The following is a 13,784-nucleotide window of genomic DNA, read 5'->3' as shown; positions in this document are numbered from 1 at the left end:
GGGTTTATGGTACATTTAGGTACTTATAAGTAGGTACCAATGCACAGTCTTAAATTCAGAATGAAAATTCTGTTGCCCTCATCTGAGAAGTGAACTCCATCTCCTCTGTAGATATCTTGCATGTAGTAACGCAAGTTATTGTTGTACAAGGAGCCCATTCCATGGTCTCTCATGTAAGCTGAAACAGATTTGTTTACATGCTTCCTCGCTTTCTCAATTTGTGGACAAAATTGGTTGGACCACCTCCATTTCTGTCTTTGGCATATATTGGAATATACCAAGGCAGTTTGAGGAAAAAGTGCCATTAATTGCTCAAAGGTGTCCTTTAAAAGCATTTCCAGACCTACCCCAGTCAAAGTGCCCAAATCATTACCTCCACAGTGCACAATTAACAGGTCAGGTTTTGGCAAATGCATAAAGGTTTTCACCAATGGTATCAATTGGTGACATTTTAATCCTCTTTGGCCCAACCACTTAATTTCCACATCTTGTAAATTGAGGTTAGGTAAATTTCTGTTCTCAGCATACCTTTGAGCCCAGTGGATGTAACTATGTCCAACAATCCAGACATTAAACATGGTGGGAGAAGGTTGTGCTGCAGTCAGATGAAGTGTGGTAATGAAAGGGCAGTTGAAACAGTAGGAGTTTGTAAAGAAAAAAAACTGTGGATTTCCAATGCTAATGATTCATTAGCAGTGATTGGTGCATTTCCATTTCTGAAAACAGAAAGTTAGGGTGCATGGATGTGTTCTTTGAAAGATGTAATTTGAATGGTCAAGGAAGAAACATTTAATGAAAGATTGCACTGGATACGCAGGTGCACTGAGAGTTCAGAGTTCAATTGAAACATTGTTGTGTGAATTTGCAAACATGAGAGGTCTTCCAGGAGGTGGTTGCTATGGAAAAAAGGCAGAGAGGGCAGAGGGGGGAAGGGTTTTGATTTGAAAAAAGTGAGGGAAGAGTTATGATTGGCTAATATGAGAGATATGTGAAATGAATATCTGTATTTCTGTGCTTTCAATAGCTGCAGCCTCTGGAGTGCATCCTTTTTCTTCTGCTGAAGACAATTTGGTGTATTTCTGAGACTGTTTTCAAAACTCAAAAAGTATTTGCTAAGGTGAGAAAAGATTTATTTAATTTAGATAGAGAATAGTATGATTTAAGGAGAAAATGATGAAGAAAGCTGTGTTTTTAAAATGTGGCTTTGTCTCTAGTGATATACATATAGATTTTGTTTCTTTGAGAAATTGTAATTGCATATTCGGTGTAGCATTCTGGCATGCAGTAACACAAGTTATTGTTGTACATGGAGCCCATTCCATGGTCTCTTATGTAAGCTGAAACTGATATGTTGTTTTTAAAAACGATTTTTGAAATCAATTACATTTCTGGATATGTACTGCTAGAGCTTCATAGGTTGTTTTGGGTCATATTTATAAGGCATATGAGTGTCTATGATGTTATTTTTCCTTTTTAAATGGAAAGCGTTCTTCATGGGGCAAGTTTCTTGTAAATACGCTCCCACTTGCGCTTGGCAAATTTAGATTTTGATTATGGGAGTTACATAGCCATGTTAATAATGTCCAAACAATGGTGCTAGGGCATTCCAGAAAACGCTTTCATGTGTCTCAAGGACATTTTCAGTCATTTCCTCTTGAATGCAGGTATACAATTGATTTATATGATGTGTTTAAACACGATTTTTTGAAATCAATTACATTTCTGGATATGTACTGCTAGAGCTTCATAGGTTGTTTTGGGTCATATTTATAAGACATATGAGTGTCTATGATGTTATTTTTCCTTTTATCATAGACACTCATATGCCTTATAAATATGACCCAAAGCAACCTATGAAGCTCTAGCAGTACATATCCAGAAATGTAATTGATTTCAAATAATGACTTACTTCATTGGTAGGCCTTCACATGTATTATCTCCTTTGTTTTCTTCAGTGAAAATCTTATCTGCAACCATGTGTTGGCCTCACCTCAAACAAACAAAACAGGTGATGGACCGAATGTGGATCAATGACACACATTCACCCCAGTCCAAAGATCTGGGCCTAAACAAACCTTTAGATAGGCCACACCTTATCGTCATCCTGAATTAATCATTTAAAATATTAGGGAGAGATTTATGATTGTTGTATGCCTGTTTTGTACCATTGTGTGTCATTTTTGTGATGCAGTGCTGGTGCAAAAGATTTGCTATGTTAAATAATAAGTAGGGCATTAAGTTTTTGATGACTGTTATTCATTTACTGTTTGGTAATAGTGGTTAATAACATTTTTTATTATATTTTTCCACAGATTCAACTGCAGATCTTTTCTTAATTTGAAAAATGCCAACGAAAAATCGAATTAGAAAGGCTAGAAAACGTCAAAGACAGCAGGATGATCTTTTATTGCAGCAGTCCTCTTCCCCAAATACTTTTCAAAACACCAAGAAAGCTCCGGGTAAGAGCACAAAATCATTCTTAAGAAATATTTTTAGTAAAAAAAGTATTTATCTCAAAAATGTTTCAGTCCAGAAAAAGAAAAGCAAATTAAATGGAAAGGAAAGACCCATCAAAAATGTTACTGGTAGAGGAAGAGATAACTCTATGCATGATAGTAGAAGGAAACAACAGTTTAGGGACATTCGAAATCGAATGTTCCGTAACAGGATAATAGTTAATTTATTAAAAAATATTAAGAAAGGCCAACAGAAAGCGGCATTTTATAAGAAGAAGAAAAATGTAGAGAAAATTATTGATCATGCTTTTGAAATTAAGCGAAAGTTGTTTATTTTGGTAATCAATTGAATTAGGAAACTAAGCAAGGTAATTTCTGATTTCAAAACAAAAAGTAGATGGAAGAGAGTAGTAAATCGTAGTAACTTTTGTAAAGTTTTTTCCGGAGAATGGATGCATAGTTCAAGTTGTGAGGCATTTTTTAATGAGGAGAGTTATTTTCAGGATAATGATTTGGTGTTTGCAGTTGACACCAGTGGTCGAGCTTATGAAGTGAAGGATGGTTGTCCAGTTGAAAAAGAAAAACTTGTGACAACAGAGACAGAAGAGGCGCTAAGTGATGAGGTTTTAGGAAGACGTCCTAAGGGTCCTGTGTATATTTGGAAGTGTAGTTCTATTTGCAGTGTGCGACAGGTTTCCATCAATTTGCTTTGTGATTTTATACGGACATTTAATAAGAAAAGTTTGAAGCAGAAAATGAAGTTGTTGCAAGATTTAGATCCTTGCAGAGTGAGACAAATGACAGGTTTGCGTGGTCATTCACTGGCTTGTCTTTCCAGGAGAGTATGCCAGAGTGTTTTTCATCATTTCAGGATGCTAGCAGTGCATCATAATAAAGTGAGAAAATTAGTGAGAATGTTGTATTATGCTAAGAGTCCAGCAATTATGCTTAAACAATTATGTGCAGTTCTTTTGCATGGTTCTGAAATAGATGTGAAGAATATTTGTGAAGAAATTGAGTTTTGTTACTTTGGTAGTAGAGATGAGAATGTTCAAATTGACCCAGAAGTAGAGGGTAATGTTGAAGATAATGTTCAGGTTTCCAGTACAGATAATTTTCAGAAGGAAATTGCCACGTTTCAGATGAAATCAAGTGAGAGGCCTAATTTCACTTGTGTATGTTGTCGACGCACTTATTATAAGAATCAGACTAAGTTAGTGGATTTATATGCAAAAAGTGAAAGGGAAAATAATAGTGAATGGAAGGATTTTGCCACATACTTGATGGTAGAAAATTATTTTGATTTGGGATCGGATCAACGTGTGTGTACTTATTGTTGTAATAAATTAAAGCAAAACCAGATACCTGCTAGGGCAGTTCATAATAATCTGGAATTGGTTGAGATTCCTTCTGAATTGAAGGATTTAAATACTTATGAATCTATTTTGATTCAAAGTATCCATCCCTTTCAGGCTATTGTAAGAATGGAGCCAAAGACAGGGAAGTTGCCTCCAGCAGATTTACAGAGAGGATTAAAGGGAAGAGTTGTTTATTTGCCTCTAGATTTGAACAAAAACATTAACACAATTGGAGTAGAAAAAGTGGAAGAGGAACCTCTGGTTATCTTGGTTAATGGGGTTCCGACAAAGAATAAGAAAATATGGCAAGATTTAGTGGATGTTAGGAAAGTCAAAAAGGCAACTTTGTATTTGAAGAAAAATAAAAAGTACTATAAGAATGTATATGTTGCAGAAGAGGAAGTAAGTGATGAAGAGGATAGCGATTTGTGTGCTGGCCAAATTGAGAAAGTAGAGGCCTCTAAAAGTGAAGAAATATATGAACATTATAGTGTTCATCCTTTGCATTCCAAGGAAGTCATGGGGAATGCTATTGAGTTGTTTCAAATGAAACAAGCCAAAGGGAGTCCCATTAGTGTTTGGGAGGAAAGTTTGGAAGCTCGGTGTTTCCCACAGCTATTTCCCACAGGTCGAGGAGGAAGATATGATGAGCGACCTCATCAAATTCCTGCGTCTGAATACCGGACTTTACGATTGTATGCAGAAGATCCTAGGTTTCGTCAATGCATTCCCTATTTGTTTCATCTCCTGTTTGAAAGCGATCTGTCTGGACTGTCATATGCAGTGAACCACATCTTAAAAAGTGGTATACAGATGCGAAACATCTCGGCAAGTGATTTTATGCATAAAGTCAATGTCCAAGACAGTATTTTGGATTCTCACTTAATTAATCTCATGGCGTGTCAGCGTGGTACTAATGAGTACTGGTACCGTCGTCATGGTGATTTAAAATGTATGCTGAGGAACTTAGGAACTCCGACATGGTTCCTCACTCTGAGCTGTGCCGAGTATGGCTGGGAAGACTTACTTGAATTTCTACGAGAGGCAAATGGAAATATTGAAAACATTGAATTCAAGACACCTGGAGAACTGTGTTCTTTGGATCCAGTGAATGTATGCAGGTACTTCAATCATAGATTTGAAGCTATGATGTCTTTCATCACAAATAAGAAGAATCCACCTCTTGGAGAGGTGTTGGATTTCTTCTGGAGAAAGGAGTACCAAGCAAGAGGTGCTCCTCATATACATATGTTGTTGTGGATCAAGGATGCACCTAAATTTGGAACAGATCCGGATGACTTAGTGATGAATTTCATAGAACAGTATTCTACGTGTGCTGTTCCAAACGCAACGGAGAAGAAAAGCCTAAGAGAACAAGTTCTATGTTTCCAAAGCCATCGTTGTGGAAAGTACTGTCGTCGTAAATTCAGAAACAAGGACAAGTTCTACACCAAATGTCGTTTCAACTTTCCACGACCGGTGATTTCTAAAGGAAGAGTGAACAGTTTGATGTCTTCGCTGCGACATAATGTGACGAGGAAATCACCCAAAAATACATACAATTTGAAAAGGAACGAAGAGTCCAAGTACATCAACGACTACAACCCAGTGATTTTGTCCATGTGGAATGCTAACATGGATATACAGTTTGTGGCTGACAACTGTATGGCTGTGGCTCGGTATGTGACATCTTACATCACCAAAAAAGAAAAGACAGAACTGAAGGATATGTGGGAGGACATTTCCCATGAAAAGAGCCTCAGCAAGAAGTTGTACAGTTTCAGTCTGAAGATGTTGTCGCATCGAGAAATCGGAGCTTACGAATGTTCTGATCGATTGTCTTCAGCAAGTCTCTATGCCAAATCCAGGAGTATCGTTTGGGCGAGTCTTGGTCTTGCTGCAACGCGAAATCGAGTTCTAAAACCTGTCCGGGAAATTGAGTATTTGGCAGAAAAGGAACCAAACAGTACCGACATTTTGAAGACCAACATGTTGGATACATATTATCCAAATCGAAGCAGTCACCTTGAGAATGTTTGTCTATATGAGGTTCTACAAAATTATATATTCAAGAGGAACATCAAAGAAGATATTGAGAAAGGAGTGTATGCTGTAATTGGAAGTGAGGGATGCCTGGTCAAGCAAAGAAAATGCCAATTAGTAAACCATCGAAAATTGAGTGGCGAATCTCCAGAAAAAAAGGAGTTTTTCTATTTAGCACTTTTGCAACTTTTCAAGCCTTGGCGTGCAGAATAGGAACTGCTTGGAGATTTCCTCTGTTACGAAGACTCTTTCACTGCTGCTAAGGAGACCATCGAATGTCCTGCTTTTCCCAAATATCAAGAAATGCTAACTTTGGAAATTGAGCAGGATGCAATGATTGCAGCCGAGATTGCCAGAGACAGTTCTCAGGACAGTCAGAGTTCTGTTTCATTGAGTCAAGATCCACTTGGAGGACCTATTATCGAAAATGAAGCTGCCACTGCTATGAATGAAGTGGAAAGAGCCATGGCACATGCTCAGGAGGATTCAGTTAACTTAGAAGACTTGGAAAAACAACTCAACGTTGAGCAGAGGAAAATATATGATGAAGTTACCAAGCAAATTGAGCATGGATTAAGTCATGAGAAGAAAGAGTGCTCATGTACATCGTTGAAGCCTGTCCGACTGTACGTGAGTGGAGAAGCGGGAACTGGAAAAAGTTTCCTCATTAAAGCAATTTCTTGTTATTTGCAGGAAAGGACTGAGTCATCGCTGTCTTGTGTTCTCACCGCTCCTACTGGACTGGCAGCACATAACATTAAAGGTATTACTTTGCATCGTCTACTGATGCTGCCAGTGGAGCATGACAACAAATTACAATACCACAAGTTATCTGGGGATGCTTGCTGTGAAGTTTCAAGAGTCTTGAGGAAAATGAAACTACTTATCATTGACGAAGTAAGCATGGTTTCCAATGTCATGCTTGCCTTTGTGCATTTGAGAATGCAAGAAGTACTTAAAACTGAATATGATGTGTTATTTGGTGGCAAACACATCATTGTTTTCGGAGATCTTCTGCAGCTGACACCAGTAAAAGGTCAACCTGTGTTCAAAATACTTACGCATGAAGATACCAGGAAGTGCCTAGGGAGCATTGGCAACGTCAATATATGGTTAAACTTCAATTATGCTGAACTGCATAAAAATATGCGTCAGGCGAAGGATGAAGATTACAAGAATATTCTACAAGATATTAGAATTGGAAAAGTGACCGAGCATGGAAAAGAAGCTTTAAATGCACGATTACTTTCAAATTTATATCCCGAACAAGAGATTGTGCCTGAGAATATTTTTCAGAAAATTACTGAGAAGAAATCCGGAATATGTTTGATGCCAACTCTTGCAGAATGTGCCATCTTCAACAACAAAATGTTGAATTTAGAAAAGCAAGAGATTGTGAAACTTGAAGCTATTGACAAAATAGAGCATATGGGATCAACAATTATTTTGTCAGAGAATTTGAAATCAAAATTGGATTCATTAGAGAAGACTATATCTAAAACTGCGGGTTTTGAAAAGACTCTGAATGTGTGCTTAAATTGCCGAATCATTTTGAGAAGGAATTTACATGTTGAAAGAGGTCTGGTAAATGGATCAATGGGTAATGTTGTTGATTTTGAGAAATACAGAAATAGAGATGGAATAGAATTTTTAAAAATTAAATTTGATGGTATTGAGGAAGTACAGCTAATTGGTCGTTGTTCTGCTAGGTTTTTGCTTGTTAAAGACTTATATGTTCGCCGTAAACAGTTTCCTGTTTGCTTGGCATATGCGGTGACAATCCATAAATCGCAAGGTTTAAGTGTAGATAGTGCATTGGTGAATATTGGCAGTTCTGTGTTCAAAGAGGGTATGGCATATGTGGCATTGTCACGAGTTAGAACTTTATCGGGATTGTACTTGATTGACTGTGATGTCACAAACATTTGTGCGGATCTAGATTGTGTTAAGGAATACAATAGGTTAAGAAGAGAGTATGCGCCACATTTGCCTCAATATCCTTTGTTTGAGAAACGTGTGGTAGGCCGGAAACGTAGAAATATCAGTAATAGTAGGGAGGTTGTAGCAAAAAGACCAAAAGTCAATGAACCGACAATTGTTAGCAGAAAGAAAGTGGATTCTGTTGAAGATGTTGTCGGTTTTCAATTTGAAAACAGTTCTGGTGTCAACTGCTATGCAAATGTAGTGGTTAATGTTCTCTTTTCACTAGAGAGTTTAAAAGAACAGATTCTGTTGAATTCAGAACAAATTTTATGCTGTTTGTTGAATTCTGTTTTCGAGAAATGTAGCACTGATCGAACAAAAGTAGAAAGTGTGTCTGAAGTTCGTTATCTGTTAGATGAATGTTCAGGTCAAACAGACTTCTCTGAAAATAATCAGCAAGATTGTCAGGAGTTTTTAATGTATATGCTTGATGTATTGCAAGATGAGGGTGTAGATGTAGATCACCTGTTTGGGCTTTCTTATCAATGGCAGCATGACTGCGAGAACTGTATGGTATCAAGTACTACTAGTGTAGACTCAGAAAGATTTATATATTTAACTTTGCCAGACAGTAAATCAGTCTCCTTTAATAAGCTAGTAAATGCAGCGGATCAAAACAGTGTAGCCAATGTAAATCTGAAATGATGTCAACATTATTTATACGTAGATATGGCCAGTATGTCATTTTAATGATCCAACGATGTAGGCCTGATGGATCAAAATTGTCAACTTTAATAAAAAATGTTGTGGCTTCTCAGCTGTCAATATCAGGAAGGACTTTTGTAACTGTAGCAATTATCTATCACGATGGTCCTTCAACAACATCAGGACATTATACAGCTTATTTAAAGTCTCGAAACGGCTGGTCATTCTGCAATGATTCCGTTGTAACTTTCAAAAAAAAAATGCCGTTTGACCTTAAAAATTCTTACCTGGTGTTTTTAAAACCAAAATTTTAAAGAAAGAATCTCGGGATTTCCTGTGAGGAATTGCAAAAGGTTCATCAAGTAGAGGGAATGTAAGTCTGCAATGCTGTCTAGATTATTGGTCCAAAACTTTTAATTATAATGTCAATTTAAAAATCCAACTATATAAACCTGATGCAAGTAAGTCTGCTTCATAGTAAGCAGTATCAGTGTCATAGGAAAAGGAGAACATGAGTGACAAAGAAGGGTAAGATATTAGTAGTCCAGGATTGTGAAAATAATCTCAAATGTTTTCTTTTTGAAAGTTGCGAAAATAGAAAATGACGGTATTTGATTGGAAGAATTACAAGACTTGTGAATCGCTGCAACATGATTTGGCCAAGTGGAAACATGTGGTGGAATGTGAGAAGTCTTTTCTTGTATGTAACATATTTTTCAAAACGATGGAGGTTTTCTTTCAGAAAGTGGCGGGCTGAAAATATTTATAGCACAACAGAGTGGACGCTGTTCATAGGACATCCTTCGACGTCATTGAAAGTAAGTTAATTTTAAGGAGTTTTGAATTCAGATTTCTTAGGTTGTATGGGTTTTTTAAACACAATCATTTTGATTGTGTTTTTTTTTCCCCACTGTTACATGATGAATATCTTCAAGTCACTGATTTAAGTGAAATTTGATACATTCTGAGAACAGCAAAAATAAACCATTTAACATGTATAATTAATGTTCTCCATTTGTACTTATGATATACATTTAGAAATGTGAGGTAGATATGGAGAAACTGAGTCTTCTGTAAGTGTCAATTTTAATGCTTACAGTGCAGTACTTCTGGGTACTGTTTTTTTTTGAAAACTGAATAGACCTAACATTAAAGAAACCTCTTGAAAGGACACATCTTATTTGCATCCTGAAACAATCATTTACAATGTTACACACAATTTTATGATGGCTTTACATCTCTTTTGCGCTGCTATTGCATCACTATTGTGAGACATCAGCAATGCAAAAGAAGCACCATGTTCCAAAATAGGCCTCACTTCATCAGCATGAAGATACTGTTTGTTTAAAATAAATATCTTTAGGATTGTGTAGGGGACGTAGAGAAGCAGAGGCTTCTGTAAGTGTCAAAGTTGTTTAAAAACTGTTTCTTCTTGAACCTTTTCCCTTCTTTTTTCTAATTTTTAAATACATGTTTTAATATTTTTGGAAATGTTTGTTCTCTCTTTTACAGATTGAAAGTATGAACAATTTTCTTTAAAAGTTAACAAGAATTATAAGGTAAATGTTTTCTACTCTTTTAACCCGCATTCCACTGCTGATGATGTCACTGACTATGTCATGAATGATGTAATAAGTGGGCATGTTTTACTTCAATGGTAGGTCTTCACATGTATTATCTCCTCTGTATTCTTCAACAAGCATAAATTTGATATGCAACCCTGAGTACGCCTCACCTTAAACAAACTTTTAGAGAGGACACACCTTATCTTCACCCTCAATCAATCATTTACTCTATCACATTTAACATCTATTAGTTCTACTGCTTCATTTCTTTAATCCTTACTTTCCTGCGTTTGCTACTTCTCTCATTCCTTTCTCTATTACTTAATTATTCTACTCCTTCCAGTATTTTTCTCACTCCCTCTCTTCTCATACTTCTTCATTATTATTCACTCATTCTGTCTCTATTAATGTTACTGTTTCTGAATGATCTCAAAATTTTTTTAAAACAAGAACAGTAAGTATAAGGATAGGAAACAGACATTTATGTTACAAGAAAGACAGCTATAGGAAGTAAACAAAAGATACTGTTACTCGCAATCCACTGCTGATGATGTCACTGACCATGTCAAAAATGATGTAATATATGACATGATCAGAAGTGAATTGCGGGTAACAGTATCTTTTCTTTACTCCCTATAGCTGTCTTTCTTGTAACATAACTGTCTGTTTCCTTTCCTTATACTTACTGTTTTTTAAAAAAAAAAAAATTTTTGGTTCGCTCCTGGTTCGCGTACCGGAGTGCGAACTGGGAGCGAACTAAAAGAAATAGAGCTTGGCAGAGTTCCAAAAATTCTACCAATTTATTTTTATAATGGGGAGGTAGTTCTGAAAAGAACTTTTTTTTTGGTTTTTGTTGTTTTAATTTTTTTTTATTATTTTTCTGAACATTTTTTATATTTTTTTGTTTTTTTCTGAACATTTTGTAATTTTTTTGTTTTTTGGGGGGAGGGGGGAAACAAAAATGATTCATTGAAGAGGGCTCAACAGGAGCAACAAAAAAAAGAAGAATTTATTTTTTAGGGCGTTTCGGGCATACGTGATTTTTGATTGCTTTTATTATAAGAGTAATGCTACTTTCTCGGTAGCATAATAATTGGTTGCACCACACGCACACTTGTTTTACTTCCCCCATGTCCATTTGAATGTTCGGGATCAACTCCCTCGCCTCTGGTCCCGATACTTCTGGCACGACAGATCTTCTCGCCATTGCCGGGGGATTTTGCTGTTCGTCGCGAAGCTGAGCAGCACTATAATTATTTGGGTGCCACCTACTCATGTGCCTGTGCATTGTAAAATTTCCAAAACTATGTTTTTTGTCCGTCCCCCTTGAAAGGCGTTCATCGCAAATACGGCAAAAGACATATCTTGCATTGACTTTCTTTTGCCCTGCTGGAAATTAAAAAAATTGCCAGATGAAGTTTTCCTTTCTGTTGTACCTCCTGGGCTCCTCTGGCAAAAACTCAGGCTCTTCCTCCTCTTCCTGATCTTCCTCTTCTTCAAAGATTGGTTGAGCAGATGGTCCTTTCTTTCCATGAGGAGGTGGAGGTGGTGGTGGGGGAACACTAGCAGAAGCAACAACTGAAGCCATTTCTCTAGAATGTAAAAGGGTCTTTCTCTCACCAAGATGAAAGTCAGAGTGAGGAAAGAAGGAGGGGTTTTCATCATTTTGGAAAAGCAAAAGTTCTAAACCAATGAAAAGTGTTAATTTTAGATCACATGACCTAGTATTACATCATTAGGAAACCAAAAGTGAAATGAACCAATGAAAAGTGTTATTACCGAGTCACATGACCTGCTGTGTTTACGTTTCGCGCTTTGCGCCGCTTTCCGGTCCGCTTCCGGGTCCGCTAACTTGGCGCGTCCGATGACGTATTACGCGACAACGCAAAACGTCATTCTAACGTAACAGTTACGCTAAAAGAACGCTTACCGGTTCGCGGACCGAGTCGCGGCTTTAAAATGAGCTAACGGGAAGCTGATCGGTTCGCGGACTGGGAGCGGAACAAAAAAATATTTTTTTTAAAAATGTATTAAAAACATGTAAAATATATTTTAAGATTTAAAGAAGAATACATTTTACAGCTACAGATATTTTCTTTCTAAAAACCATTGAAATTCAATGAAAAAACCATAGGTTATAGAGAATATATAGTTAGGAATTAGCATTTACAAAACCTTAAAAATTCACTGAAAAAACCATAGGTTATAGACCATATATAGTTAGGGATTAGCATTTACAAAACCTTATTTTACTCGCATAAAACCATTGAAATTCCATATATAGTTAGTTGCACTAACTATATATCGCGCACCCGCAATCCACTGCTGATGATGTCACATATTACATCATTCATGACATGGTCAGTGACATCACTGATGACATCACTGATGACATCTCAAATGACATCACTGATGACATCACTGATGACAACATCCAGTGACTGTATGTTTCCGTAAAGTTAAAATATGTCTTACATATTGAAGAATGAGTGGATGTATAAGTGTCTGGATGAAGGATTTAGTAGGTGCATGACTGACTGTATGAGTGAGTGATTAAATGTGTCTCACTGAGTGCATGGGTTAGTGACTAAACTGTCTTAATTTGTGCATCATTATGTTTGTTGTTCTGTAAACTGTTGCATGTGTTGATCAGTAGCTATTTGAGTAACTATATGGGTTATTGATTGGTTGCCCAAGTATTTGTATGGGAGACTGAGTGTGTGTGTGGGTGGCTCGAAGGTGTATGACTCTGTGCATAGATGTGTGAGCAGTTGATTCACTAGATGTATGGGTTTAAAAGTGCATGTGGAAACAGCTGTATGGGCGGTTGACTGTGTGCATGAGTGTATTGGTGAGTGAATGGATATCTCAGTGCTACATGTCAAAGTAAATACATATGTAAAACACAGTACATGTGAGAGTTGACATATATAAATAACTGTGCATAAGAGCCAGTGAATGTGTGAGTGGCTGTATGGATCATTGAGAACTTGTATCAGGGATTGTATAAGAGAGTAAATATGTGTTAGTATATGTTTGAATAAGTAAAGTGTGTATAACTGTATAGTTGAGGAAATGGAGATGTGATTGATTCTTTGCATGACTGACTAGGTGTGTGAGTAACTCCACGGATGAGTGACAGTCTGTGAGTGTCTGTTTACACTGATTGTATCTAAGGTTATATTGGAGTCTGAAGAGGTTCATCGTATTATCATATGAATGATATCATCAGTGATGTGATCAGTAATGTCAAATGAGATGTCATCAGTGATATCATCAGTGATGTCATCAGTGATGTCATCAGTGATGTCATTTGAGATGTCATCAGTGATGTCATCAGTGATGTCATTTGAGATGTCATCAGTGATGTCATCAGTGATGTCACTGACCATGTCATGAATGATGTAATATGTGACATCATCAGCAGTGGATTGCGGGTGCGCGATATATAGTTAGTGCAACTAACTATATATGGAATTTCAATGGTTTTATGCGAGTAAAATAAGGTTTTGTAAATGCTAATCCCTAACTATATATGGTCTATAACCTATGGTTTTTTCAGTGAATATATATATATATATATCTCTCTCTTTACCCTTAATATGTCAAAAACTACTGAACAGATGTGCACCAAATCACAAAAAGTACAACAATCTGCGGACCAAGATCTAGCTTCCTGCCAAAATTTGTGCAACTCCATTAAACGGTTTTTAATGAAGACTTGTCTAAAAAGT

This window comes from Lissotriton vulgaris, chromosome 8, assembly GCF_964263255.1.
Source record: "Lissotriton vulgaris chromosome 8, aLisVul1.2, whole genome shotgun sequence".
Lineage (NCBI taxonomy): Eukaryota > Metazoa > Chordata > Amphibia > Caudata > Salamandridae > Lissotriton > Lissotriton vulgaris.
This window is presented reverse-complemented; position numbering follows the sequence as displayed.